The sequence below is a fragment of the Durio zibethinus genome, chromosome 7, assembly GCF_047325235.1.
Source record: "Durio zibethinus cultivar Kanyao isolate XHJ-2024 chromosome 7, ASM4732523v1, whole genome shotgun sequence".
Classification (NCBI taxonomy): Eukaryota; Viridiplantae; Streptophyta; class Magnoliopsida; order Malvales; family Malvaceae; genus Durio; species Durio zibethinus.
The window spans coordinates 26,724,459-26,733,534 of record NC_143168.1 but is presented as its reverse complement, the minus strand read 5'-3'; positions in this window follow the sequence as shown (position 1 = coordinate 26,733,534).

Here is a 9,076-nt window from a genome sequence, read left to right as displayed (position 1 = left end):
CAAAATTCAGAAATAAAAAATAAACAATATGTTCCACCATTAATTGTCAGCCTTTGCGTATTTCTTCCTCTATGTGGTACTGTTCTTCTTTGTCCTTATCTACCCAATACCCAACAAAAGCTCGATAGTTGATAAAAATTGTCGCTACCTTATTCTTTATTTAAACATTCCAAGACACAAACTAAAATCCAAAACTCTTTAAATCATTTCTGTCATTGTTCACCATTGAAGAACCTTAAAATAATATTTTTTATTCTATTCAAAACCCCTAAAGAAAAAAGCCTCACAATTGAAAAAAATTGAAAACTCTTATAATAAAAACTTTTTATTTTGTTTTCAATTTTATCAATGGGTATTTTGTTGTTAATTTATGTGCTTATGATTGCTTACCAATAAGTGATTGTTGATTTTGCATTACCAAATGGATTTTTTTTTTTTAGGTTTGATTAATTGTCAATTTTGAAATCATTTATTGTTGATATGTGTTAAGGTTTTGTAGGTGGATTCTTTGCCGTTTATTTTGTGAATTTTGGCTTTGAATTACTTGCTATTTTTTTTTTTTGGATTGTTAAATTCAAATGAGCATTTACTGCTAAATTGCTTAAGATTACTCAATCCAAATTTCTTCTATTTTGATTCTATGTTTGTTTACGTTTTGCCTTTGCTCAATTGTCTGAGTTTTACTAAATAAAAAATATTGTTTGTTAAAAATGACTTTGATTGAGCTGTTAAATTAGTAAATTTATTCTCCCTCTAAAAATAAATTAATTATCTAAAATCAAACCAAACCAAACCATTAGAGAAAGAATTAGATTGATTGTAAAAGGAAGGAATAAATTTTTAAAGAAAAAAATGAATTGAAATGAGAAAGAAAGAAAAAAAAAAGTAACGAAATAAAAAATAATAAAATAAATATCACATTTTAAACTTAAAAAGTACTTTTTATTTTTATCTTAATTAAATTTATGAAATTATGAAATTTATTAAAAAAAATAATACAATTATTTTAAAATATTTTTTAATAAATATCTATATATTTTATTTATTTATTTATTCGTTAAAGTCTCTACCGACTATCATCTTGTTGCCATTAATGAGATATTGACGTAACAAGGCTGATGCAAAATTGTGAAACGGGCGTCGGTCTCAGTCGGCATGTGACAATTGCAACTGCATTTAAAATGAAAAGACCATTGACGCCCACAGTTATATGGGAAAACTCTGAATTTTAACTTGTTTCCAACATTAGAAGAATCTCAGGTCAACATTTTTTTTGGCAAGGAATCTCCGGTCAAAATTATTTATTATCGGTTGTTTGCTTTTTCAGGTGCCCTGTCTGATTGTTTGCAGTTTATCGTAGCAAATGGATAAAAATGGAAGGAGAGTTTTAAGCGCAAGTACTTGATACAATAAAAAAAATATTTTATCGAAAATTTTCAGCTTTAGTATATTTTAATATAAATTTATTAATTTAAAAAAAAATAATTTAAATAATTGATATAATTTATTAACTCCATTAACATAATTTAAATAATTATAAAATTATTCCTTAAATCTAAATTTATTATATTTAAACATGTTATTTTTTATTTTATATGTTTATTAGACATATAATAACAAAAAATATTTTTATTTAAATATTATAACTTAAAGTTTACTTATTATAAATAATTTTAATTTAAAATTAATAAATTTATCATCATTATAAATTTAAATTTAATATATTTTATGAATATTATAATAAATAAAATTGAATTGAAAAATCCCATTGAGATTATTTTCTTTTTTTTTAACAAAATTATTTTTATATTATATTTCTTAATTTTTTATTATTATATGTCAAAATAATATTATATGCTTAATATATTTATTTTGTTATGTATATATATAAGTTTTATTTATCTATATGTTGTATCTAATATAATTTTGATATATTTTCTCTCTCTAAAATTAAATTAATTCTCCTTATAACTTTTCTCAACTTCACTTTTTAACCAAACTAAACCTCCAACTTATTTATACTAGCTTTAAACTTAGGAACAAAACTTAGAAATAAGTTAAAAAACTACCATCTACTTCGCCATTAATCGTTGGCGTTGGCCTCATTCTTTTTTTGTGTGGCGCCATTCCTCTTTTTCTTTATCTATCTAATACCCAGCAAAAGCTCTGATAAAAGTTATCGTCACCTTTTTTACTATTTGAACATTTCAAAATACAGACCAAAACTTAAAAACTTTCAAACCATTTCTATTACTATTCATTACTCAAGAACCGTAAAGCAATGTTTTTTGTTTTATTTCAAAACCTTAAAAGAGAATAGCTTCACAATTGAAAAAATATAAAAAACTCTTATAATGAAAATTTTTTATTTTAATTTTGATTTTTTTATAGGTATTTTGTTGCTAATTATATGTCTATGATTACTTACTAATAAGTGATTGTTGATTTTACATTACCGAATGGGTTTTTTTTAGGTCTAGTTAATGGTTGATTCTAAGGGCACTAATTGCTAAGCTGTGTTGTGGCTTTGTAGGTAGATTTTTTGTTGTTTGTTTTCTGGATTTTAGCTATGAATTGCTTGCTGGTTATTTTTTTAAGTTATTGAATTTGGATAAGTATTGATTGCTGAATTATTTAAGATTATTTACTGCCTAATTTTTTATTTTTTTTTTAGTTTCATGCTTGTTTGCGTTTTGTCCCTATTTGCTCAATTGTTTGAGCTTTACTGAATCAAAAAATTGTCTGCTATAAATGACATTGACTAAATTTTTGGATTGGTAAATTCATTTTTTCTCTCTAAAACCAAACTAATTATCTAAAATCAAGCCAAACCATACTATGAAAGAGAGATTTGGTTTGGTTTTAGAGAAAAAGAATAAATTTTTTTTAAAAAAATGAATTGAGATAAAGAAGGAAGAAAAAAAATAAAACATAAAAAGAAATGAAAAAAATAATAGAGTAAAACTAATACAACAAATCATAAGATAATTAAATGTTTAAATCTCAAAGGTACTTTCATTTCAACATTAATCACATATTATATTTATATAATTTACTTAAAAAAATTAATATGATTATTTTAAAACAATACTTTAGAGGACATTTAGTTTATGAAATCTTAGATTTCAGATAAAAATGTGATCCTCATAAAAGTATGATATTTGAAATTTCCTTTCATTTTTAAGATATTTTATAGTCGGATTTATTTGTTTGGTTAAGGAAAATTTATGTATTTTAATTATTGAATAATTATCCTAACGTATATACCAATTTTAAAACCAGGTTTGATTTCAATCACGGTCACCCTCATTCATCAAATTTTTTAGTGTAAAACATTTGGAACTTGGAAACAAAAACTTTTTAAATACGTTTTCGAACAAAAACGTCTTAAAAAAGTTTTTTTTTATTCATTTAGAACTTGGAAGGAAGTTTTTATAAGGCAGTTTTCAACAAAATATCTTAAATGATCTTATTTTATTTTTTAATAAGATTATTTAAAGCGTTTCTTTGATCTAAATGCCTTAAATGATCACCATTTAAAGTGTTTTTTTTTTAAATACCTTAAATAATTATCATTTAAAGCATTTTTAATCCAATATTTATTTAACTAATGGTTATTTAAAATATTTTTTATGTCAAATACCGTTAATTATAATATAAAAAAATTTTAGCAATATAAACTTACAATTGATTTACAAGCACTTTTAAATATGTTTTTTAAAATAGTAACAATTATTTTATATATTTTTTATTTATATTAAATTTAAAAATAACATAATTTTTTTTCATCAAATCTTAGAATATTATAGAAAAATGTGAATTTTTGAATTTGAAATTTTAGATATTATTAAAAATTTATCACTTTTTTTTAAATTAAATTATTCTAAATCAAACATAAAAATCAAATATCTATTAATAAAATTTTGGACAAAAATTTAGAAATTCTTTCCAACCAAACATCTCCTTAATGATTATTTATTAATTTTATTTATTTATGAACGGGTCTACCCACTCATCTTGTCGCTATAAAGGAGATATTGACGCAACAAGACTGCTCAAGGGTGTCGGTCCCAGTCGGCATGTGACAATTACACGTCCATTTAAAAAGAAAAGATCGTTGACAACGGAACTTACCAGCTGTTTGCAACTTGCTGGGAAAACTCTGAATTATGGCTCGTTTCCAACATTAAAAGAATCTCAGGTCAACATTAATTATTATTGTTCGGTTGTTTGCTAATTTATAGGTGCCTGGTCTGATTGTTTGCAGTTTATCGGGCGGCTCGGAGCAAATGGATAAAAAAAGTTATAAATTTTAAGTTAAGTTTACTTATAATAAAAAACTTTAATTTAAAATTAATAAATTTATTATCATTATAAATTTAATATATTTATGAATATTATAATAAATAAAATTGCATTGAAAAATCTCATTGAGATCATTTCCTTTTTTTCGAACAAATTTTTTTCATATTACTTTTTTTATTTTTATTATTATATATCAAAATAATATTATATGCTTAATATATTTATTTTGTTATATATATATATACACGTATAATTGTAGGTTTTATTTATATATATGATATATCTAAATTTTTTTAATTATTAATAGTTTTCCTATATTTTTAAAAAATAAAAATAATTTATTATAATAAAAATATTATTTCATATGAATATTTGAATATATTAATTTTTAGATTTAAAATGATTTTTAATTGAGTTTTTTTTTAATCTAAATAACCAAGGAATAAATAACTAAAAGACCTACTGGTTCAGCAAAATTAACAAATTTGAGGCCAGATTAATGTATTAGTATTGAATTATAATGATTAAAAAAACAAGAAACTGTAAGAACAACTTTCCGATACACTGCTGCTATGTGAATCCGACATTCAAACCGAGTTAGACAGACAGAGAGACACAGAGCCAGGACTTGACATGCAGGAGGAACCGAGTCGTCCGATGATCATAGTAGTGAGAGGAAAACCGAGCTCACGCCCTGGAAGAAGCAAAGTAGCCACCCAACTAGCCAATTACCCTAGGTACCCCCTCTTTGACCAAGATGATCTCGCCCCAGCTCTTCAGGACTCCCTTCCGTCCTCTTCTCTCCAACCCCCGCAGTCTGCATCCCAAAACAATCTTAGCGACTCATCTTTCAAAATTTTGCAACAGATTGCCTCAGCTTAGCTCAGGACTTCGAAACTCGGGGTTAGCATCAGCCCCTCACTAATCACTTCCATCTCGATCAATTGAAGCAGCTGGCAAATTCTCAAGGCGCTGAGTTGATGTTGATTCAGTGTCAACCCCCGGATGAGATCGATGATTATGATGTAGGACAGCGAGGTCGTAAGATCACGGTTGACACCAACGAGTTCCATATGGAAGAATTTGTTTCTGAACATCTACTACGTGTACGTCCTTCTTTACCCCGATCGGTAGCCTGGCAACCAAACATCGGGAAACTTAATATCCCAAAAGCTAACCTCGTGAAAACTCCATCTCTGAGAACTGCCAAAAGAGTAACAGAAAGAATACCTCTCCGACACTTGCACGCGTTGACCTATAAGCCAAAGAACAATGAAGGCGGAGCACTCCACTGCAAATGCTGTCAAAATTGTTGCGCCTGAAGCAATAATCACAACAATACAGAAGCAATAATCACAACAATCAATAATCAAATACGCAAGAAAAATAAAGCACACTAAGATTTACGTGAAAAACCCTTCAGTGTAGAGGAAAAAAATTACGAGCCACCAAAAAAATCTTCACTATCAAATAATAGTTATACAAAGTTTTTCTCTAGCTAAAATTAGAGCTAATCAACAACTAGAGAAACAATTGGAGAAATCTCACCAAATAAGTGACTCAACAAATACACCCTAGATTTGTTCCTAGAGAGCTACAAACCCGATCTTCACCGTTCAGAATGTAGAACTTTGAATCATAAACCTCCTGACAAGGTTTCAACTCAATCGGACCACGGATTGACTTCCGTTCAACCAACTCTCCCTTCTCTTTTTTCTCTCTCTGCTTTTCTTGGCTTTTCTTCTTTCTCTGCTTGGTTTTCGACACACACCTAAAACAACCCCACCTCTTTTTTATTAAGTAGCTAGGGCTCTGTGTAAAATAAAAGATCAAGGCCCATGGCCTTTACTTGGTCCAAAACCACTTACATGGGACTGGATCCCATTTTCCTAACAATCTCCCCCTCCAGTCCCATTAGAAGGAGATTCATCACCATAGCAGTTTCATTTGGAACTTACTTTGGCCAGGGAACTCATTCTGGCCAAGTTACTGCAAAGCTCAAGCTTTTTCCTGGGAAGTATCTTAGTCAACATATCTGCCACATTTTTATCAGTATGGACTTTCTTCAATAACATCTGCTGTTCTTCAATCACTGAACGTAACCAATGATATCTAACATCAATGTGCTTTGTTCTAGCATGGTACATGATATTCTTACTCAAATCTAAAGCACTCTGGCTATCACAAAATACCACATACTCTTTCTGATTCAACCCCAATTCAAGAAGAAAACGTTTCATCCAAAGCATTTCTTTACATGCTTCAGTTGCTGCAATATACTCAGCTTCTGTAGTTGACAAAGCAACACATTTCTGCAACTTAAACTGCCAAGATACAGCTCCTCCTGCAAAAGTGAACAAATACCCTGAAGTAGATTTCCTACCATCAAGATCGCCTGCCATGTCAGCATCAGTAAACCCTTCTAGAATTGGTTGTGAAACTCCATAAGTCAAGCACATTTTTTAGGTACCCCTCAAATATCTAAAAATCCATTTTACTGCTTTCCAGTGAACCTTCCCTGGATTAAAAAGAAATCTGCTCACTACACCAACTGCATGAGCAATGTCAGGCCTTGTACAAACTATAAGATACATTAAAGAATCGACTGCAGAAGAATAAGGAATACTAGACATAGCTAGTTGCTCTTCCTTAGACACTGGACAAGATTTCTTACTTAGATGAAAATGGTTGGCAAGTGAACTGCTAACTGATTTAGCATGTTGCATGTTGAATCTATCAAGCACTCGTTCAACATACTTTTCCTGTGACAACCACAGCTTTCCAGCTCTCCTATCCCGGATAATGTCCATACCAAGAATCTGCTTTGCTGGACCTAAATCCTTCATATCAAAAGACTTAGACAATTGTTCTTTCAACCTGCAAACCATACTAGCATCTTATCCTACAATCAACATATCATCAACATATAATAATAGAATAATGAAGTTACCATTAGGGAATTATTTAACATACACACAAGAATCCGCTGCTGTTCTTTTATAGCTATGACTCACCATAAAAGAATCAAACTTCTTGTACCACTGTCGTGGAGCTTGTTTCAAGCCATACAAGCTTTTCTTCAATTTACAAACTAAGTGCTCTTTCCCTTTCACTTCAAAACCCTCAGGCTGATTCATATAAATGTCCTCCTGCAAGTCACCATGCAAAAATGCAGTTTTAACATCAAGTTGCTCAAGTTCAAGATTCAAACTAGCTGCCAATCCCAGTACCACTCGAATAGAACTCATTTTTACAACTGGAGCAAAAATCTCATCAAAATCGATGCCTGGTTTCTGAGAAAAACCTTTTACTACCAATCGAGCTTTGTACCTCACTAGTTTGTCACCATCTTTTTTCAACTTGAACACCCATTTATTCTTTAATGGCCTCTTCCCTGTTGGAAGTTTAACAAGATCATAAGTACCATTCTTTCGTAATGACTCCATCTCTTCTTTCATTACTTTTAACCAATGCTCTCTATCCGGAGTAGCCTGCACATCTTGAAAGCTTTCTGACTCCCCTTCACTGGTAACTAAAATAAAATCTGAACTTGGATACCTGGTAGATGACCTGCGCTCTCTAGTAGATCTCTTGGGCTGAGACTCTACATCACTTGATGCCGAAGGTAACTCTTCCTGCTCAACATTCTCAGGTAGAGAGGATTGCTCCCCCTGCTCAAAACTAATAGCATCTGGCTCATCACCGATTGTAGCTGGCTCATCCATATCCCCAAGTTTTGTTTCTGGCTCATTTTCACCATCTGTGGCTCTTTCCTGTGAAATTCCTGTCGGTGTTGAAACATCACACTCAACAGTAACTCGTGTAGTCTTCTCATTTTTCTCAAGGTCTACTATGGTTTCTTTTTCATGAAAGACCACATCTCTGCTTCTGACTGTCTTTCTCTTTACTGGATCCCATACCCTGTAACCAAATTCTTCATCACCATATCCTACAAACACACACTGTGTAGTTTTACTGTCAAGCTTTGATCTCTGCTCTTTCGGTACATGCATGAATGCTTTACATCCAAAAACTTTCAAGTGAGAGAATGAAGCATCTTTCTCTGTCCACACTCTTTCTGAAATGTCAAAGCCCAAAGGAACTGATGGTGACCTGTTAAGTAAATAACAAGCTGTGTTGACTGCTTCACCCCAGAATGGCTTTGGTAATTTTGCCATCCTCAACATACATTTGACTTTTTCCACAATGGTGCGATTCATTCTTTCAGCTATACCATTATGCTGCGGTGTTCTAGGTTCTGTCCTCTCATGCCTGATCCCATGTTTTGAGCAATACTCTTCAAAGCCTTTAGATGTGTATTCCCCACCATTATCAGTTCGAATACACTTCAAGGGTAACCCTGTCATCCTTTCAACCATGGCATGAAATTTTTGAAAATACTGCAGTACCTGACTTTTATATTTCAACATATACACCCAAGTTTTACGTGAAGCATCATCAATAAAAGTAACAAAATATCTGCTACCACCTAATGACTCAACCTCAATGGGACCACATACGTCAGAATAAATTAATTCCAATTTATTTTTTTTTCTCTGAGAACTTTTACGAAAAAAAACTCTATGATGCTTACCAAACAAACAATAATCACATGAATCAAGAGACATACCTTTGGTCAAGGGAATGAGAGAGTGCCTTGCCAAAACCTGTAACCCTTTTTCACTCATGTGTGTCAGCCTCCTATGCCACAAGTTTGCTGAAGCATCATTTTTAACGGTATTTACCTGGTTACCGTTCAATTGCATCCATG